This window comes from Chinchilla lanigera, unplaced genomic scaffold (genome assembly GCF_000276665.1).
Source record: "Chinchilla lanigera isolate Chin_1 unplaced genomic scaffold, ChiLan1.0 scaffold00007, whole genome shotgun sequence".
In the NCBI taxonomy this organism is placed as follows: domain Eukaryota; kingdom Metazoa; phylum Chordata; class Mammalia; order Rodentia; family Chinchillidae; genus Chinchilla; species Chinchilla lanigera.
In genome coordinates, this window is record NW_004955408.1 from 24,834,644 (window position 1) to 24,855,809 (window position 21,166).

Below are 21,166 nucleotides of genomic sequence, written 5' to 3' on the forward strand. Positions count from 1 at the left end.
CTGTAAATCCTGCGAGTGCAGACCTAAAGAATTAAGGGCTTGTTCAGGGTAAGGCCTCGGCTGCACCGCGACTACAGGTCCCAGAAAGCCTTGCGCGCTGGTTCTTTTTCCGGCTCGTTTTTCCTGACTTCCTGACAGCCCACGGCTGCCTTAACCGGGACGGAAACTCGAAGGCAACTCTTTACTTGACAGAGATCTTGCGTATGCGACCAATTTCTGCACATGCGCTGTCAGTGTCTGCAGCTCCCACTCCACGCTGAGTTAGCGGCCCGGCTCTTTGCGAGTGTTTCTTGTGGTAGGGGCAGATGATGTAGACCGATGGTGGGTGCGTTAGGAAGACAGAGTCCTGAGATTTGAGTGTGAGAGAGGGACCGCGAGCCAGAGAAGCTCGGGCAAAGGAGAAGGATCTAAGAGATTAGGCATCCTAGGAGAAAGAGATTTGGAGATTCTGTTGGGGAAGAGGCAGTGTACGGAGATGTGCCGTTTGTATGCCACACGAACTCGAAGGAGCTGAGGGGTGAAAGATTACCAGTATCGATTGAACCCCTTTACTCACTCGCTCAGAAAATATTTATTTTTTAAGCATCCAGCCTCTGCTGGGTACTGACTGTGCAAAGCACCGAGAATGAGACCAGGGTCCTGTTCTCATGGAGTTTAATTCCAACGAGAACGGAAGCAAACATTAATCGGAAGAGTAACAATGCTAAGAAGGAACACATCTGGAAACTCCTTCTAGTGAGCTCTGCCTTCAACTCTTGAATTTCGCCACCTCGGTGTCCTCTAACAAAAATCCACCCACAGCAACACACTGGTAGTTGAGTGTAATAAATTGAGTTTATTGCTAGTTGCAGTGCGGTAAAACACACACCGTGAGGAACTGTGGTGCATCTCAAGGTGACAGTTGGTAGGTGAAACCAAATATGGTGGCGCACACATGTAATCCCAGCACTCTTTATGGTGAGGAGAAGAACTGCAAGTTCAAGCCCAGCCTGGGCCACTTAGTGATCTGTCTCAAAAATAAAAAGTAAACGGGGTAAGGGGCCTGAGGATGTAGCTCAGTGAGTTCAATTTTCTCTACCAGGAAAAAAATTGTCAGGTGATTTGGGAGAGGGTTTAAGGAAGCACAGATGTCTCTCTGGAGATGACGTCACCAAGTGGAGACAATTGTATGAATGGACATCTCAATAAATCTTGTCTAAGCAGCAGCCCCTCGTATTTGCCCTATTAGAGTACCTTTTCATTTTTTGTGGTTAGGACAGTATTTATGTTTCACCTGAGTTCAGACATGATTATAAAGTGGACTTGTTTGTGTCTTGAGCCATTATGGTCATAGAATGGCCTTATCTAATGTTGATGTTCTGTGAAATTGTTTCTGTTCTACAGGAGAGCACGAGGCCTAGCTGGAAGGGTCAAGCATTTGTGTGGTGACATTAAGACCTGGCTGATTTTACCAGGCCAGCTTCCAGATGTCAGAGGCTGCTCTCCTCTGAAGTGTTTCTGCATTCTCTGAATCTGTAAAGTGAAGTGACTGGATGACCTAGAAATCTTTTCCATTTTCAAGGCCAAGTTATTACAGCAATCTGTACACATTCAGGACACAGTGTAAGTTCCCTGAAGATATTTTGAAATGAAGTGCTTTTTACCAGGAAAATTGGAAGAAAGAGTGGAAAGTTATTGCCACTAACTTGCTATCTGAATTTCTCCAAACTCCTCTCCCTATCTAAACCTTAATAATAAAGCAAGGAGGTTAGGATAAGTGACCTTTGTTTCAGTTACCTATTGCAACATAACAAACCACCCTTAGACTTAGCAGCTTAGAATAACAATAGTTTATTATTTTTTACAATTGTGTGGGTGGCTCAGTTGGGCCCACATGGTGTGATCCGAGGTAACACATGGAGCTGCAATCAGCTGGGAACTCATTCAAAATGATTTCTCATCCTCCAGGACCTCTCTTTCCACAAGGCTTCTTATCATTCAAGCCTCTGCATAGTAGTTTGAAGGAGGACAAGCATAAGTGAGCAAGTGCTTATCAACCCTTTGATTGCAGCACTCTTACTAATGGCCTATTGGCTAAGGGAGGTCACACAGCCAAGTCCATAGTCAGTGTGGCAAGTTCTATAGAAGGCTATAAATACAGAGAGGCATGGTTGACTGAGGTCCAAGACTGCAAAAGTCCCGGCACCTGCCACAAGGCATAGCACATACGACACAAGTAGGAGTCACAAGCTGAATATGATCCCCCCCATGTATGTTTATCTTGTGCTATCTTTTTTTATTGTTTTAAAATTTAACAGTTTCTTGGGGGGATGAGAAAGTCTTGCTATTCAGTTCAGACTGGCCTGGAGCTCACTATGATGTCGCCCAGGCTTGTCTTGAATTCACGGCAGTCCTCCTGCCTCAGCCTCCCCAGTGCTGGAATTACAGGCATGCACCATCACACCCACGACAGTTTCACATTTTAAAATCTGCATTTCCAGCTTCTCTTGCAAAATTAGAATGTCTGACTGTTGGATCTACATGACAGCAATATGCAGGGATTAAAGAACAACTACTTTTTTTTCCCTCCCGCAGTACTGGGGGTTGAACCCCAGGACCTCATACAAGTGTTCTACCTGAACTACACCCCACCCATTTTTTTATTTTGAGACAGTGTCTCACTACGTTGCAGTGAATGGCATTTAACTTGGAAATCTGCTGCCTCAGTCTCCCAAGTAGCTGCACTCACAGTTATGATGTCCATGATGCCCAGCTGCAACTGTCTTCTTTATATGAAGGATGTACTCTATGATTTTTCACAGTCCTATTACTCTCAGATGTCTCATATCTGTGTCTTAGTCTATTTGCTGTTGCTGTAACAGAATACATGAGCCTGGCTTATATATAAAGAAAAGAGGTTTATCTAGTTTATGGTTCTGGAGGTCTAAGAGCATGGTGTCATCTGCTTGGAATCTGGTAAGAGCCTTCCTGCTGGATCATAACAGAGGGTGTCATTTGGTGAGAAATAGCAAGCCAGAAAGGGCTTCCTTTCATAACAAAGCCACTCCCTCAGTAACCTCACTAATCCATTAATCCACATACAAGTTGATCCATGCCTTGGGGCAGAGTCTTCCAGACCCAAACACCTTTTTTTTGTACATGAATATAACATACTTTAGCCAGTTACCTCTTCACAGTGCCACCTGGTCCCACCTCTTAGCAGCTCATAGTAGTGATTCAATGTTAATGTGAGTTTTGATGGGGACATTCAAACCATAGCAATTTGCATACTTCTCTCATCTAGATTTCATTTCCAACCCATATAGATATTTTAGTTTGTAGCCCCTGTCATTGGAGCTATGGTGATTAACTCAAGGTTTATGTCCTTTAATTAAAATCATATCCCCCCTTAAGAGAAAGAAATGTTAACATTATTGAATGAGATACCAGCTGCTCAGCGGTATTAACAAATCATATTTAAGCCAGTCTGTGGTAAATGCCTATGGTTCCAGCTGCTTGCGAGGCTGAGGCAGTGGGATTGCAAGTCTAGGGCGATTCTGAGCAACTTAGTGAGACATCTCAAACAAACAAATAAACAAAAAGGGCTGGGGATATAGCTCAGTGGTATAATGCTTGCCTAGCATGCATGAGGTCCTGGGTTCAGCCCTAGGACAGCAAAACAAAAAAGTCATGTTTGTGGTAGAAGCCTTATGCAAGCTGAGCCAAGGCTTATCTCCTCACTCTAGCCTCTTCTCAAACAAGTACTTAGATGCACAGGTATCTTATTGCTTCAAGCTTGATACCAGATAGTCATCAGGTTTGAGCATAGTCAAAGACAGAAGACCTGGAGGCATATTTCCCCCCAAAGTTTCAGAATCTGTACGCCAAGGTTTACAATATATGTTAACAACGAAGTACTGTACTAGTCCATGTTCCCTTAACAAGGACCCTGAGGTCCTGATACGTTGCAGAATCATTTAGGTAGTACAAAGGCTGAACAGTGTATATACCATGTGTATAAGACAACAGCCAAAGTAGTATAAGATGGCACTCCAGAATCAAATATATCAATTTTTCTGTAGCAGCATGTATATGTGCCTGTAATCAATTTACAGCTTCTTGGCTCCAAATCTACTTCCCTTTGCCATGCTTTAAGATACTGAGGCAGGACCCTGTAAATATTTCTCCTCTGCTGGCTGGCACTGATTTACTTCATCAGTAGAGACCACCAGGAACACAAAAAAATGAAGGGGCTTCTGGTGCTGGCTCCAGTGTATTTTCTTTCCCTTCTTACTTTTGTGACCCATGGCAGGGAAGGGTTTGCAAAACTGTCCCTCTTGTATGCATGCATATGTTCTTGTTCTCTGTCTCTCTCTCTGTCTCTCTCTCTGTCTCTCTCTCTCTCTCTCTCTCTCTCTCTCTCACACACACACACACACACACACACCCACACACACACACACACACACACACACACACAAAGGGGGCTGGCAGGTTTAGTGAGTTCAGTGGTTCCTCAGTGGTCAATTTTTGTCGTGCTTACCAGCCCCAGCTGTAGCACCTCAGCAAACTTCACCCTTTAGGGGGCCATGACCACCCTCTCTCTAGGGAGGTCCAAATCTTAGCCTAAAGATGGTAAAAGAGGGGACTCTTTTAAGATTGTTCCTTCCTCTCTGGGTAATGTGCCTCAACCCTAAAATTACAGGCTGCTCCATATAACTGTTATTTAAAGTTGTCTTTACCTCTTATTCGTGTGTGTGTGTGTGTGTGTGTGTGTGTGTGTATGAGGGGGTGTGGCTTGGTATTAGGGATTGAACCCAAGGGCTCTCTACCACTCACCTGTACCCCTAGGCCTTTTTGAGACAGGGTCTTACCAAATTGCCTATGCTAGGCCTCAACTTATGGTCCTCCTGCCTTAGCCTCCCAGGAGCTCGGATTACATGAATGCACCACCATGCCCAGCATTAATAATTATTTATATTAAATTTTCCAGCTGGGCCGGGCGTGGTGGTACACGCCTATAATCCCAGCACTCAGGAGGCTGAGGCAGGCGTATCGTTGTAAGTTCGAGGCCATCCTGGGCTACAAAGTGAGCTCAAGGCCAGCCTGAACTGCATACTGAGACCCTGTCTCAAAAAAAGACAAAAATAAAAAATAAATAAAATTAAATAAATAAATTTTCTAGCCAGGCATAGTGGCACACGCCTGTAATCCCAGCACTTGGGAATCTGAGGCAGAAGGATTGTTTCAAGTTTGAGGCCGGCCTGGGCTACATAAGTGAGTTGGAGGCCAGCTTGACTGCACAGTGAGACCCTGTCTCAAAAAGACAAAAAAAAAAAAAAAAAATTCTCCTGAAAAATAATATGGTGGAAGTGATGAGATATAAGTGCTAAGACTAGATCATATGAGACCTATGGGCTCTCTCTGTCTCTGTCTGTCTGTCTGTCTCCCTGGAATGTGTACCATGTCATGAGGATAATCAAGCAGCGCTGTAGAAAAGCCCAGGTGGTCAGGAAGAGAGGCCACCTGCCAACAAGCAGCACTAACTTTTCAGGCCTCCTAGTGAGCCAGCTCCCCGACCCCAGTCCCGCCTTCATGGGACCACAGCCCCATTCAGCACGTGTGTTGGTCATGTTGGGCACCTCTCCCAAAATTTAATATAAGAGGTGCCCAACATACTATAACAAACACCTGAGATAACAAACCTATAAAGAAAAGAGGGTTACCTTGGCTCACATTTTTGGAGACTTCAGCCGTGTGATCAGTTGGCCCTGTTGCTTTTAGACCTGTGGCAAGGCACCACGTCATGTCAGGGAGCATGTGGTGGAGCAGAGCTGCTCACCTCGTGGTGGCTATGAATCAAAGAAAGGAAGACAGCCAGGCCCCACCACTCCTTCACAGGTGTGGCCCCAGTGACCTCACACCTCCCAATTAGCCCCACTCTTAAAGGTTTCACTATTTCCCAATAGCACCAGACCTCTAACACATGGGCCACTAGGGGTGTTCCACATCCAAATGATGGCAGCAGTGTTTGTTTGTTTGCTTTTTTGGTCTTTTTGAGACAGGGTCTCGCTATGCAGTTCAGGCTGGCCTTGAGCTCACTTTGTAGCCCAGGCTGGTCTCGAACTCTCAACAATGAGAGTGGCCTCCCAGGTGGCCTCCCAGGTGCTGGGATTACAGGCATGCACCACCACACCCAGCTAATGGCAGCAGTCTTGACCTCTGAGAGACTGAAAGCAGGAACCACCCACCTAAGTCAGTCATGACCCACAGAGATTGTGTGAGACAATGCTAGGAAGGCTTTGTGTCTCCCTTTCTTATGAATATTGTTGAAGGTATTCATATGGGTGACATATTAAAGTATTGTGTTTTGAACTGTCTTGGGTATTCTGAATCCAGATATATTATGTAGAAGGACAAGAATATTGAGGTTTTACTTCATTTCCAAGTAACAACATCCTGCCTCTTATTTACATGCAGAGCAAGATCAATGTAAGTAACTTGTTATGGTTTGTGTCTGGATATCCCCCTAAAGCCTCCAGGGGTCAGGGACGGGGCGAGCTTTTCAGAGGCAGCTGAATCAAGAGTTTGTGATTGGTGCTGGGATCAATGGTGTGAATGCTACACCGGCCCTAGAGTGGGTAGCTGGCATACAATATAAGAGAGAAAAAGAAGCTCCTCCCATCCCAGTTTGCTCTTGTTGCTTTTGGTGTCTTTCCTCTCTATGAACTGTTGCCCCTCTGCCACCCCACCCTGCCTTGGAGCCAGCTGATTATGGACTGAAGCCTGTACAAACTGTGAGCTAACATAAACCTTTCCGTCCGTAATTTTGGGCATCTGGTATTTTGTCCAAGCAATGAAAAAAGTAACTAACACAGAAATTGGTACCAGGAGAGTGGGGTCATTGCTGTGGTATTACCTGACCATGCTTAAAAGCCTTGGGAATTAACCTGGAAAATGTCTTGAGAAACTGGCTAAAGAGGCAGCCCCCATATGCTGTAAACTATGGTAGACTCTGGTCAGAGCCTGGAAAATCAGACTACTGATGGAAATGCTACCAGCTAAAATGAGGCTCAGGAAGCTTCTATTTAGAAGGACTGCATGGCTGCTGAGTCCCAGGTGGTATGTGTTGTACTTTGGCAGGAAGTTGGTCTGCATTTTGCTTGTGTTTAGAGATATTACCTGGGTAGCAGAAAAATTTCAGTGCAGTTGGGATGGTGGTGTCATCACTGTTGAGAGCTTTTGGCTAGATCTATGTTGGAAATTAAGAGCAAAGAACCAGCAAGGTGATTTGAAGCATTTGGCCAGAGGGAAGGCTCCGGCGGAACTGTGGGTTGCAAGGATGACACACAGGAGTACATGGCCATTGACAAGAAACAAGACAATGGAAAAATGATCTGAAGGCTTCCACCTGAAGGGAAGAGTGTATCTGAAATTCAGGAGATTCCTGTATTTTAGTGTTGCCTTGCCCTTTTGTTAAAAGTTAATGGGAAGCAATGTGATTGTAATAGTTTTTTAATATTATTTTAATACAGTTTTTAGACACATGTTTGTAATCACCTTAATTAGTCAAAGTATTATGTTTTTTACCTTGAATTTTGATCACTCTTTGAATACTTTGGGAGCAGAAATGAATGCAATAAGAATTGTATATATGTAATTGTTACATTAATGTAAATCTGAATAGACCAGGACATGTTAACTTGTCCGAAATCTGCCACAGGAGATATGGTTTAAGGAAGTGTGTCTGGATTATCAAATTCACCAGGGGTGGATTGTGGTGGATTGACAGCTGGTGGTCAATTTGTAACACTCAGCTGAATGGAATCATTGTGGTACTGGGTGTGGAAGGCCCACCTGAGGTTTGTTGCCAACAGCATAAAAAGAGAACTGAAGGGGAAGGGGGTGTGCTGTTGATTCTTCTGGAGAAGCTTGTCATGCAGGGTTTCCTGATATAAACTCAGCTGTTCTCATCACTGGAGGAGCTCAGATTCTTGTTGTCACTGAGGATGGCTGCGATTCTTTTCCAGAGAGCTCTGATCCTTACTTTGAGCATCACTTCCTGGCTCCAGTGTAGATCTGTCAGCCTGCTGGCTGGGTGCAGAAATGAATGCAATAAGAATTGTATATATGAATTATATATATGTATATATACAGGTCCTTCACCCCGCTGGCACAGACTTTCTAGCTACCACCACTTACCTTTCGGCCTTCCCAGCAGAGATCCTTGGTACTGACTTGCATGAGACATTGTCGTGGGCTCTAGGCCTCCAGCTGGACTCATGAAGGACATTGCCCTGGGCTCTAGATCTTCAGCTGGACTTATGCGGGACATTGTCGTGGGATCCAGGCTCTCAGCTAGATTCTTTGGGTCTCTAGTGTATGGACAGATCTCCTGTCCTCTTTTGCATTTGACTCTTTGGGTGAATATTATAAAATAATCCTATAAATTATGTGTCCTTTATTTGTTTCCCTTGAAAACCCTGACTACAACATAATTTAATTTTTCCTTTCCCAAATTTCATTAGAAATGTATTCTTAGCTCCAGGTCCAGTGGATATGTTTCCAAATGCTGTCTAGTCTTGCTGCTAGAACTTCTAAGAACTTGTCCCTGGATCTCATCCTTTCTTTTGTTTTCTGGTTTCCATCAGTAATGGCCAAGTAAACCCTTTTATTTCAGAGATCGTTCAGTCATGAATTCTGGTTTAACAGACCATAGTTCCTCTCAGCCGCAGCCTTTGTGCTGGCCTGTCGCCCTCTGGTTTATCCTGGAGTGGAGGAGATGGTGCTTACAAATGGGGCACAAGGGGAGCCAATGAAAAGAATTTTGCAACCTTGATGTGTTTTCTCAAACCTCTTCTGAAACCTCAAACCTTATCCAAACTATAGCAAGTGGCTTATCTTCCAGTCTCTGTAGCATACTTCATATCATTACAATGGGAGTAATTGCAACTTTTTTGTGTGTGATACTGGTAATGGAACCGGAAGTGCCCTTGCAACTGAGCTACCACTGAGATATATCCCCAGCACCTTCCCACTAGTTTTTTTCAGTCCTAGTGATTGAACCCAGGACTTTTGCTACGTTCCTAGTTCTTTTTCTTTTTCTCTTTATTTTTTTTATTTTTTATTTTTTGAAACAGGATCTCACAAAATTGCTTAGTTCTCAGGCTGGGCTTAAACTTGGGATCTTCCTGCCCCAGTCTCTCAGAGTGCTGGGATTACAGGAATATGCCACCATGCCCTTTGTGTGTGTGTGTGTGTGTGTGTGTGTGTGTGTGTGTGGTACTGAGTATTGAACCCAGAGCTTGTGGACTGAGCTACATCCCAGCCCCCCTTTTTTTCTACTTTTTATTTTGAGACAAGTTCTTATTAAATCACTTAGTTGCTCAGCCTGGGCTTGAACATGGGATACTCCTGCCTTAGCCTCCCAGAGTGCTGGCATTACAGATGTGCTCCGCATGCCCAGTCTCTTCTCTTTTTTTTTTTTTTCTTTTAGTCTTTTTAAAAATTTTTTGACAGGGGCTGAGGATTTAGCTCAGCAGCACAGCACCTGCAGGACAAGCGCGAGGTCATGAGTTCGATTCCCGGTACCAGAAAAAAAAATAAATAAATAAAATAAAAATTTTATGACAGGGTCTTGCTAAATTGCCCAGGTTGGGTTCAGACTTGCCATCCTTCTGCCTCAGCCTCTGAAGTATCTTGTATTACTGTCATGCGCCATCACACCTGGCGTAATGGCCACTTCCTGCTCATCAGGTCCACTTAGTGTAGTGGATCAGTGTGACATTATGTAGGTTCCTTTGGAATACACAGCCAAACCACCTTGAACTCACTTAGGATCCCAGACTGGCCTTGAATGCACAGTCCTCCTGGCTTATCCTCCCAAGTACCTGGGATTATAGATATGAACCACCATGATTGAGTTTTGGGGGGATTTTTTAATAGGGTAAAATAAGCCAGGCATAGTGGTGCACACCTGTAACTCCAGCAGTTGGGAGGTAGACACAGGAGGATCATCATGAGTTGAAGGCCAACCTGGCCTACACAGCAAGTCTTCGTCTCAAACAACAACAACAACAACAAAAATGAGGTAAGAGAGAAAAAAGAAAGGAAAATCACAATGTAAAAAAAAAAAAAAACTATGTACTCTAAAAAAATATACTTTAAATGTGCATTTAAATGTACTTTTAACAAATCTAGCTTCAGGATACAAAGGTACCCAAAGTTATATTGCATCTTTAGTCCCTTCTAGGAAAGTCACTCCAGAATTCCTAAACTGGATGTGGTGGTGCACACCTGTAATCCTAGTACCCAGGAAGCTGAGGCAGGAGAATTACTACAAGTATGAGGTTGGCCTGCACTACATAGTGAGTTCAAGGCCAGCCTTGACTATATAGTGAGACCCCATCTCAAAACAAAACAAATTCCTATGAGTCTTAAAAGATAGAATAAGCCCACAAATCTGGCCTCTGCCTTTGACCTGTAAATTGGACCTGCTTTCTGGTACTATAGAGTCACAAGTTCCACAGACTTCCACCCTCATGGAAATAGCACTATTGATTGGGTACCATATCTCTAAACCTCAAACACATGCAAATAGTTTGCATCCTAACCTAGCCCACTAGCAGGTAACCTGGTAATCACTAGGAATATGCATACTAGATAACTCTGAGGACCACTTAAACATCTGACTCACAGACCATAATAAGTGGCTTTTTTGAATACCTGCACTTTTTCTCTGAGAAGTACTTCTTTAACTCCCCCTAATAAATTTATCTATACCTGTCTACTGACATGTCCTTAAGGCCGGGAGTGGTGGTAGCTCATGCCTATAATCCCACTGCAATCCCAGGACTCGGGAGGCTGAGGCAGGAGGATCACCATGAGTTTGAGGCCAGCCTGGACTATATAGTGAGTTCAAGACCAGCCTGAACTACATAGCAAGACCCTGTCTCAACAAAACAAAATCATGGGCATTTGCCCATATCCCACATCTCCTGAAATGGTCTCTCTGTCTGTCTGTCTTTTTTCTTTATTCTTTCCTTCCTTCCTTCCTTCTTTCCTTCTTTTGAGGCAGGATCTTCTGTATAGTCCAGGCTGGCCTCAAACTTGTGGTTTCTGGCCTCAAAATCTTCCTGCCTCAGCCTCCCAAGTGCTGAAATTACAGGGGTCCACCATCATGCCCAGCTTGAAATCTTTTTATGTGACAAGTCAAGAACCTGCTCTGCCCAGATGTGGTGGAACATACTTATAATCTCAGCACTCTGTAGGAGTTTTGCAAGTTGGAGGCCAGTCTAGGCAATTTAGCAAGTCCATGTCTCAAAACAAAAAAGAAAGGACTGCAGCTGTAGCTCAGTGTGAAAGCCCTGGATTCAACCCCCCATACCGAAAAAGAAAAAAATCTTCTTTGGTGTGGGCAAGTAGTTGAAGTCTCCACCTCTTCTTTGGGATGCTTCCTTGTAGCCTGTCAAATGATAAACTGGATCTCATTATGTTTCCTAGGCTGGCAGGAATCCTCCCCCTTCAACCTCCCAGTAGCTGGGACTCCAGGCACGCACCACCTTGACCAGTGTTGAGAGATCTTGGAGGCAGAGAGTGTTTTGCAGGGCGTCTGCCTCAATTCAGGTCCCTGCATAGGTCCGTGCATAGTCTGTGAAAGAAAAAGGCTAATTAATTAATTAAAAAGAAAGGAGAGGGCAAATAAGGGACAGTGATTCACTACTGCCTGCTCAGTGTTCAAGCGGATCTAAGAGTTACTTGTTCTTAAAAGCATCTCCCTAGATATCCCCATCCCAAGTCTCGGGTTCCATGACTTTAAAGGAGGACCTACAGAGGGTAAAAAGTTAGCCGTCCTTGAAGCTTTATTACTCTTACAGTACAGCCCTGCACCTGGTCTCCAGCACAACTTGCTTTCCAGCTGCAGTAGATGACAGTCCTTTTAAATTTTATTTTATTGTAAATTGACAGTTTATAATTGTATTTATGGAGTGTAAAGTCATACTATGATATATGAATACAACATGGACTACTAATTAAATCAAGCTAATTAATATATCCACCACCTCAAATGCTCTTTTAAAAATACTTTTATTAATATATGTTTGCAATACATAATAGCTGCATTCATTTTGGGGAATTGGTACATTTATGTAGCATATCTTGGTCATTTCAAGGTCTTTATTCCCCATTTTCCTTCCTGAACCCCCTTCCGCATCTCCCAAAAGTCTGCCTCTTTGTTTCCTACCGTCTCTTTTATCTTCCTCTTTCATTTACTTATATTTTAGTTTTCTCAAATAACAGAAACAATCCATTTAACTTTTGGTTTTTAGATTGATTTTTTTAATTTTATGAAAAAATAAAATTACATAACAAAATCATAAGGGAGTAACAGTAGTTAAGGCATTGTATATCATTATCTTCAAAGTAGTTATTCTGAGTACAAGACATAGGCCAAAAAAGATTTTTACAAAGAAAAAATAAACAGATAGAACACAAAACTTTCTTTTCAACAAACTAAGATAAATTTTGTACTCTTTGACATTTATTATTATATTCCTTGCTCCCACTACCTCTATAACCATCATTCTGTTCTCTGCTTCTCTGAGTTCAGTTGTTTTAGATTCCAGGCGTAAGAAAACCTGCAGTGTTTGTCTTTCTGTGCTTATGTCACTTAGCACCATGTTCTCCAGTTCCACTTATGTTGTTTCAAAGAAAAGAATTTGCTTCTTTTTAAGGCTGCATAGAATTCCACGGTGTGTGTGTGTGTATATGTCTGTCATTTGTCATTCATCTGTTGATGGGTATTTAAGTTGCTTCCATAACTTGGAGACTGTGAATAGTGCTGGAATGAGTAGGAGTGCAGATGTCCTTGACACACTGATTTCAAATCTTTTGGGGTAAATGTCCGTAAATGGGATTACTAGATCGACGATAGTCTTTTTAAACGCTGCTGCTAAAAGAGGTCTGACTTTCACATCTTGCCTTAAATTAGTAACTATCGGACCTGAGCCTATTTTTTCTCTTTCATAAAATCAATAATGCCCACCAACAATAAATAATTCTGTAGTCCTTTAAATTATTGCTTCCTCTGTATTGCACAAGTCAATACAGCTCTTTTCAACTGTGTTCAATTCTAAATGACTGCAGGCTAATGTTTTAGTCATAGCGCTGGGACAGCATACAGCATCCTTACTGCCATCCAGTCAGCATGACCACATTTCTAGATCTCATCCTCAGAGTCCATTGGTCAGGACCATTAACACTTCCAAATGTCTTAAGTAGAGTTCTTCAGAAGCAGGCTATGAACTGAGAATTTGTCTGCAATTAATCTGTTCAGGAAATGCTTCTGGGAGAAACTGGAAAATGAAAAGGATTAGGGAGGGGACTCACAAACAAGGGTGCAGTCTCAAACAGAGTCCCATGGGGAGGGGAGCTTCAGCCTGAAGCCATAGGGAATCTTCAGAGTGTAAATTATGCCTCAGAGTTTGTCTTGACTTGTTGCAAGGGAGCTGGGCTTTCATACTCCCACTCTACTCAGTCGCTGGCCAGGACCTGTCTCGGAGTAGGTGGATGTACATTCCCAGGCATTTCTGCCTCTCACTGCCTGTGGGTAAAGAGGCTCTAATAGGCCAAAAACAGATCTTTGAAGAGTCTAACATATGGACTGTAAAAAGCAAAAACCACAAGCTAGGAATGAGGCAAACCATTAAAGGAGATCTGGCCACGGGGTGTAGCTGAGTGGTAAAGCATGTGCTTAGCGTGTACAAAAAAGGCTGTGGATTTAAAGCACAGCACGGGGGGGGGCAGGAGATCTGGTGGCACACACACAGCAGCCACTACATGCTCCTTCCTTCCCCTCCCTAACTCCTTTTGCACACATCTGGAGGAGACAGAGGCAACCTAGTGTGTCGGGGAGGAGAGCTGCGAAGTGGCAGAAATGGAGGAGACATGGACTGTGTCAAGGTAGGCTGGATAGTACTGTAGTAACAAACCCCCTAAGATCTCTGCAGCTCATCACAATAAAGTTTGCGTGGGGTTTTCATCTGTGTGTTGTTTCAGAGTTTTGTTGTTTTGTTTTTGTGGTACTGGGGATTGAACCTGGGGGACATTGAGCTATATCCCCATCCCTTTTTATGTTTTTATATTTCTCACTAAGTTGCCCAGGCTGACCTTGAACCTGCAGTCCTCCCCCTGCAGACTTCTTTTTTTAATTTTTATTGGTACATGTTTGCAGTACATAAAGGTAACATTCACCGTGAGGAGTTGGGTCATGTACATAACACATCTTAATTCTTTTTATGTCCCCTTTCCTTTCCCTTCCTGCTGCATTTTTCCCCCTCCCTCCACCTCTTGTTTTTCTTACTATCTTTTATTTTGCTCTGTATTTATATTTTTGTTTGTCAAATAAGAGAAGCCATGCAATAGTTAAACATGTGTGTCTGGTCTATTTCACTTAACATTATGGTCTCAAGGTGTATCCATTTTCCTATATATGACTCAAGTTTATCCTTTATGGCAGAGTAATACTCCATTTTATATAAATACATTTTCTTCATCTACTCAACTGTTTGTGGGCATATAGGCTGCTTCTAAGATCTAGCTATTGTGAATTGTGCTGCTATAAACATGGGCATGCATGTATCACTGTAATGTGATATCTTTAATTATTTGGGGAAGATACGTAGGAGGGGAATAGCTGGGCCAAATGGAATTTCTTGTTTTAGTTTTTGACATCTCCATACTGATTTCTATAATAATTGTACTAGCTTGCATTCTCACCAACAATAAAGAAAGCTTACCCCTACCCGGCCCTACCCTACCCTTCCGTATCCTACCCTCCAAACCCCCAGCCTCCTCACCAGCATTTGTTATTCTCTGATTTCTTGGTAATAGCCATTCTTTCTGGACTAAGATAGAATCTCAGCATTGTTTTAGTTTGCATTTCTCTAGTGCCCAGGGATGTTAAACATTTTTTCTTGTATTTATTAGCCATTTGTATTTCTTCTGAGAAATGTCTATTCATTTCAGTGGCCCATTTTTTGATTGGGTCATTTGTTTGTTTGTTTGTTTGTTTATTTATTTATTTATTTATTTATTTTAGTTCTCTATCTATCTATCTGGGTTTTTTTTGTTTGGTTTTTTGAAACAGGGTTTCACTATGTAGTTCAGGCTAGCCTTGAACTCACTATGTGGTCCAGGCTGGCCTTGAACTCACAGCAGTCCTGCTGCAAGCTCCTGAGTGCTGGAATTACAGGCGTTTGATATATTTTAGATATAAGTCCACTAACTGAGGAATAGTTGGCAAAAATTTTTCCCCATTCTGTAGATTTCCTCTTCACTGTGTTGCTTGTTTCCTTTGCTGTTCAGAAGCTTTTTAATTTTATTCTATTTAGAAAGTCCTTACTTATGCCTCTCTTCAAGAGTTTTATTATTTTATCTACTAGCACATTAAGTGTTTCTGTAATATTTCAATGTTTGATCCTTAGTACATGGTGAGAGATATGGGTCTAGATTCAATCTTCTGCATATAGTCAGTTTTCCCAGCACTGTTTGTTTTTGTTTTTGTTTTGTTTTGTTTTGTTTTGTTTTGTTTTACGGTACCGGGAATCGAACTCATGACCTTGCGCTTGCCAGGCAGGTGCTGTGCTGCTGAGCTAAATCCCCAGCCCCTCCAGCACCATTTGTTAAAGAGGCTATCTCTTCTCCAGTATAAGTTTAAGTCCCTTTATAAAACATCAGGTAGCTGAATGCGCCTGTCTTGTTTCTTGATGCTATTGTGAAAGGTATTGTTTCCCTAATTTTTTTCTCAGCAAGTTTATTATTTGTGTACAGGAATACTGTTGATTTTTATGTGGTGACTTTGGATCCTGCTATGCTACTAAATTTGGTTATTAATTTTAGGAGCCTTTCAGTGGAATTTTTTGGGTAGTCTATGCAGAGGATCATGTGATCTGCAGATAACGATAATTTCACTTCTTCTTTTCCTGTACATATCCCTCTTATTTTTCTCGATATTGTCTTGAGAACTATATTGAACAGTAGGAGTGATAGCAGGCATCATTATCTTGTTCCTGATTTTAGAAGGAAAGCTTTCAGCTTCTCCCCATTTAATACTTTGGCCATTAGTTTGTCATAAATGGCTTTTATCAGATTGAGATAAAGTCCTTCTATACCAAGTTTTTCAGGTTTTTATTATGAATGGATATTGGATTTTGTCAAAGGCTTTTCTGGCATCAACTGAGATAATCATGTGGGTTTTGCCCTTCTGTGTATGTGATGTACTACATTTATTGATTTGTATATGTTGAGCCATCCCTTCATCCTTGGGATGAATCCTATTTGGTCATGATGTATGATATTTTTGATGATTTGTTGCATCTTGTATGCCAGTACCTTGTTGAAGGTTTTTGCATCAATGTTCGTTAAAGAGATTGGCCTACACTTCCCTTTTTTTGATTGGGTCTTTTTCTGGTAGTGCTAGCTGCCAGTAGTGACTTTGGGAATCCTCCTTCTCTTTTGATTTCGTTGAAGAGTTGAAGGAGTATTGTCATTAGATCTTCCCTAAAGTTCTAGTAGAATTTGGGAGTGAATCCATTGGGACCTGGCTTTTCTTAGTTGGTAGGTTTTATTACTTCCTCAATCTAATTGCCTGATATTGGGTTATACAAGGTTCTTCTGTCTTCTCAGTTCAGCTTTGGTAGTCGATATGTATCTAGGAATCTATCCATTTCTTCTGAATTCTACATTTTATTAGAGTACAGCTTCACAAAGTAGTTACTAATAATCTTCTGGATTTCAGTCAGTTCCATGGCTATTGCAACTTTCTCATTTCTAGTTGAATTGATTTAGACCTTTTCTTTCCCTTTTTTTGGTAAGATTGGCCAAGGGTAGTCTAATTTCCTTATTCTTCCAGGGAACCATCTCTTTGATCCACTGGTTCTTTGTAGGTTTTTTTTTCTCAATTTCATTAATTTCTACTCTGATCTTTGTAATTTTTTTTCCTTGTATTAGCTTAGGTTTGGGTTGTTCTTGTTTTTCCAGAACCGTGAGGTTCATCATTAGGTTATTTATTTGGGCTCACTGTGTTTGTGATATGGGCAGTCAGAGCTATAAACTTCCTGCTTAGGACTGCTTTCATTGTGTCCCGTATGTCCTGGTAGGTTGCATTGGCATTATCATTTGATTCTAGAAACTGTCTAATTTCTTCCTTGATTTCTTTTGTGATCCACTGATTATTCAAGACAGTATTCTTTAATTTCCATGTGTTTGGATAATTTCTGTGTTTTCTTTTGCCATTGATTTCTAGTTTCATTGCACTATGATCTGATAATATGCAAGGGGTAATTTCGGTTCTTTTGCATTTACTTAAGTGCGCTTTATGGGCTAGCATGTGGTCTGTCTTGGAGGAAGTCCTGTGCACTGCTGAGAAGAATGTGTATTCCGTTTTCGTTCAGTGGTACACACTGTAGAAGTCCATTTGTTCAAAGGTTTGGTTCAACTCTGATATTTCTTTGTTGATGTTTTTTTCTCTAGTTGATCTACTATTTATAACATTGGGGCATTGAGCTTTCCCATTATAATCATGTGTTTATCTGATTTGTATGTCTGGTAGAATTTGTTTTACAAAGTTGGGTACATCAGCGTTCCTTGCGTATATAACTATTATCTCTTTCTAATTATTCCCCTAACCCGTATCTTGTGACCTTCTTTGCCTCTTCTGATCAGTTCTGGCTTGAAATCCACTTCGTCTGAAATTAGGACAGCTAGTCCCACTTTTTTTCTGCATTTGTATTGCATGGAATACTTTTTTTGTCCTTTGATTTTTAATCTGTGTATTTCTTTTTGGATTGAGTGTGTTTCTTGCATACTGTATATCATTGGTTTTGTTTCTTGATCCATTCTTCCAATCTGTGTTTTCTTTTGTTTTGTTTTGGGTACTGGGAATCGAACTCAGGACCTTGCACTTGCAAGGTAGGTGCTGTGCTTCTGAGCTGTATGCCCAGCCTCTGTGTTTTGTGAGTGGGACACTGAGGCTGTTCACAATGAGAGTTGAGAGGTATTGACTTATTCCTGTCATTGCATTATTTTCCTGCTGATCCCTCGCCACTTATCTGCTCATCCTGCCTGGTGTATTCACTCTGTTACATTTTTCTTTCTTTTGTATTGGTGTATTCATTGTCTCTTTCTAGGATATCTTTGAGAAATTTTTCTGTGCTGGTTTAAGGGTCATGAATTTCTTGAGTTGCTCTTTGTCATGGAAATACATTATTTCTCCGTCAATTTTGAAAAAAAAGTTTGCAGGATATATGTGTCTAGGTTAGATGTTTTCTTTTGGGATTTTTTTAAAGTCAGGGTCATACTATGCTTTTTTAAAATTTTATTTTAATTGGACAAAATAAAATTTCAAAACAAGATAACAGGAGAGTAATAATGGTTAATGCATTGCATATTGTTATGTTTAAATTAGTTGCTGAGAGTACAAGATATAGGCATTAAATTGTCTAAACAATGTTAGCACAAACCTTTCTTTTCAATGAACTGAGAGAAATTAGTAGTATAACTATCTTAACTGTTGTGTATGTGCATATATAAATATTTTTTCTTTTTTGCTATTCCTTTCCTTCTTTTCTCCTTTCCCCATCCCAGCTTCTCTTTCCTTTTGAACAGTTTCTTCCTTTTCACGATATCTATTTGTACATTTTAGATCTGATTTACTCTTTCAGCTTCTTACACCTGGGAGAGAGTATGATGTTTACACATGTGCATCTGGTTTATTTCACTTATGAGTATGGTCTCAAGTTGTGTCCATTTACCTATAAAAGTCTCGAGTTTATCTTTCTTTACAACTGAGTAATACTCCATTGTATAAAAATACCACATCTTTTTTATCAGTTCCTTGTTTGATGGGCATTTGTGTTATTTCCAAGATTTAGCTATTACAAATTGTGCTGCTGTAAACATATATATTGCTGTAGTATGATATTTTTAATTCTTCTGGGAAGATACCTAGAAGGGGAGTCACTGGGTCAAATGGGACCTCTAATTCTGGTTTGGTTTTTTGGGGGGAGAGGAGGTTACTGGTAATCAAACTCAGGACCTCGTGTTTACCAGGCAGGTGCTATGCTGCTGAGCTATATCCCAAGCCAAATTCTAGTTTTTAAAAGAATATCCACACTGATTCCACAGTGGTTGTATCAGTCTACACTCCTACCAGAAGTGAAGAAGGGTTTGTTTTTCTGCACAGCCCCTCCAGCATTTGTTATTTCTTGAGAATAGCCATTCTTTCTGGGGTGAGGTGGCATCTCAGTGCTGCTTTAATTTACATCTCTCGAATGACAAGTGATGTTGAACATTTTTTCATATATTTTTTTGCTGTTTATATTTTTTCATCTGAAAAGTGTGTATTTTTCTCAGATGCCCATTTTTGGATTGGGTCTTTAAATTCAGGAGGTCTGATTTTTTTGAGTTCTTTATATGTTCTCGCTAGTAAGCCTTTGAGGAACAGCTGGCAAATGTTTTTTCCCACATTATGGGTTGTCTCTCTACTCTGTTGGTGGTTTCTTTTGCTCTGCAAAAGCTTTTTAATAGGATGAGATCCCAGTTGTTGATTATTTATGATAGTTCCTGTACAATCAGAGTTTTATTCATAGTCTTTGCCTACACTAATGTCTTCAAAAATTTTACCTATTTTATCTCCCAATAGATTTAATATTCTGCTTTAATATTTAGATATTTGATCCATTTCAAATTTAGTTTAGTGCATGGTGAAAGAAATGGGTCCAATTTTAATCTTTGGCATGTGCAGAGCCAGTTTTCCCAGCACCATTTATTAAAGAGGATTTCTTCCAGTGAATGTCAAAGATAAGGCAGATGAGTATGTCTGAGGTTGTTTCTGCATCTTCTAATCTGTTCCATTGGTCCTTACATCCGGTTATTTTGCCAGTGTGCTACTGTGTGTTTTTATAACAATAGTTTTATAGTACAATTTCAAGTCAGAGATTGTGATGTCCCCTGCCTTGCTTGGTTGCTTAGAACTGCCTTTGCTATTCTAGGTCTATTCGAGTTCCAAATAAATTTTAGGATTGTTTTCTCTAATTCTGTGAGATTTGCTGTTGGGATTTTGATTGGAATGGCATTAAATATGTATTACAGTTTTGGAAACATTGTCATTTTCACTATATTGGTTCTTCCTACCTAAGAGCAAGGGGTATCTTTCCATTATTTGATAACCTCTTTGATTTACTTTTTTGGAGTACTATAGTTTGCAACGTAAAGGTCTTTCACTCTCTTCGTTAAATTGATTAAGTATTTCATTGTTTTTGGATGCTATTTTAAAGGTATTGTTTCCCTAATTTCTCTCTCAGTGAGTTTGTTATTTGTGTACAGGAATGCTATTGATTTTTTTGTTTGTTTGTTTCGTTCTGTTTTTTTGAGACAGGGTCTTGCTATCTCACAAAGGCTGACCTAGAACTTTCTTATGTGAGAGAGGCTGGCCTCGCACTCAAGGCAATCCTCCTGCCTCAGCCTCCGGAGTGCTGGGATTACAGGCATGTGCCAGCACACCTGGCACTGTTGATTTCTGAGTGCTGACTTTGTATCCAGCTACCCTATTGAAATTAGTTATTAAATCTAGACGTTTTTTAGTGGAATTTTTGAGGTGTTCTATTAGAATATCATGTCATCTGCAAATAATGATAATTTAACTTCCTTTCCTATCTTTACTCATTTTGTTTCTCTTGTCTAATTGCTCTAGCTAATTCTTCCAGAACTATATTGAATAAGAACAGTAAAAGTGGACATCTTCATCTTGTTTCTGATTTTAGAGTGAAAACTTCCAGGTTTTGTCCATTTAGTATAATGTTGGCTGTTGGTTTGTCCTACATGGCTTTTATCAGGTTAAGATAAAGACCATCTATTCAAATTTTCTGTTGGATTTTTTAAAATCATGAATGGTTGTGCTGTATTTTGTCAAAAAGCTTTTTCTGCATCTATTGAGATGATCATATGTCCCTGTCTTTGTTAATATGGTGCATTACATTTACTGATTTGCATATGTTGAACCATAGTGTATAATCTTCCTGATGATTTGCTGCATTCTGTTTGGCAGTATCTTACTGAGGATTTTTTTGTCTATGTTCATTAGGGAGATAGGCCTGTAGTTCTCTTTCTTTTTTTTTTTTTTTTTTTT

At 40.9% G+C, this 21,166-nt stretch overlaps 1 pseudogene; it reads left to right on the top strand.

The window, feature by feature from the left end:
• The first annotated feature begins 222 nt into the window (after positions 1–222).
• The window catches only part of LOC102024979, a 26,366-nt pseudogene continuing 5,422 nt past the window's right edge, over positions 223–21,166 (top strand).